Below are 1,215 nucleotides of genomic sequence, written 5' to 3' on the forward strand. Positions count from 1 at the left end.
TCCACCTTGTCCTCCATGCAGCAGTTCAGATCTGCTCCAGCTTACCTCAGAACATCTGGATGAATTCTTGATTTCTATAGAAGATATTAATTCAACCTTTATTTAAACAGGTTCGTCCCATTGAGTCACGAGGACTCATTTACAAGAGAGACTGAATATAATTGTTGTATTTGTCGTTTTTTTATGGCAACCAAGTACCTGATAACTGAGTTGATTGTAGCCTGACAACTATTGTAAAATTGTAATTCATTGATTAAAATGTTAATTTAAATGAAACTGTTTCTAGTTAAAATCATAACAGATGACAAAATAAGTGTTAACTGTGCAAAAATAAATTTCCAAACAATTATAAAATATGTAAAATGTAAAGCAAGCTTTAATAAAGTACTTTTACTGACATTTATACTGTTTATTAATGACATCATCTCAAGTCAGCAGGACCACCACCATCACCATCACAACAACACAAAGTGAGAGCTGTAAATTTAATCTGCACAAACATTTTCAATCAGGGCTCAAAATGTTTAACTGTCAAAGAAATGTGCAAGAAAATAAACTAATGTCACTCTACAGGCACATTTAGAGAGAGGACAGTTCACAGAGACACAGTGAGGACGTGTGAGACTGAAGGAGGTTCAACCATTTGTTCATGGACCAGAACCAGATGAGAAGAACAGCAGAACTTCCACTGACCAGTGATCTGACCAGTGACCTGACCAGTGATCTGACCAGTGACCTGACCAGTGATCTGACCAGTGATCTGACCAGTGATCTGACCAGTGATCACACATGTTGTTCTAAATTAAACTTTAGTACGAACAGTGTTAAATAAGACATGTCATATTTTTTATTGAACAATAATCTTCATTCTAACAGTGACGTTGTAATTTCAGAGACTGAGGAAGAAACAGAAATGAGGCGAGTGAGATGAGGGAAAGATGAAAATGTGTCCTCAGAGGACGGGGACATGTCAGGATCTGATGATCCAGGATCAACAGGACCAGGAGGATGGATCAACAGGCAGTCAGGGAACAGAGATGAACAACCTGAGGGAACAATTAGAACACAAAAACATACATAAGCAGGACAGAAGAAACTCACAGACAAAAAAATTAACTCAGTCCTGAGAAGAAAAATGTTCATGGAAAATAAATTGACATATTTTTACAAAAGATCAGATGAAGACAACTGGCATGAAGAATAACTTCCAGCTCC

Source organism: Nematolebias whitei, unplaced genomic scaffold (genome assembly GCF_014905685.2).
Source record: "Nematolebias whitei isolate Nwh7 unplaced genomic scaffold, NemWhi1 Nwh_scaf_5093, whole genome shotgun sequence".
NCBI classification, from domain to species: domain Eukaryota; kingdom Metazoa; phylum Chordata; class Actinopteri; order Cyprinodontiformes; family Rivulidae; genus Nematolebias; species Nematolebias whitei.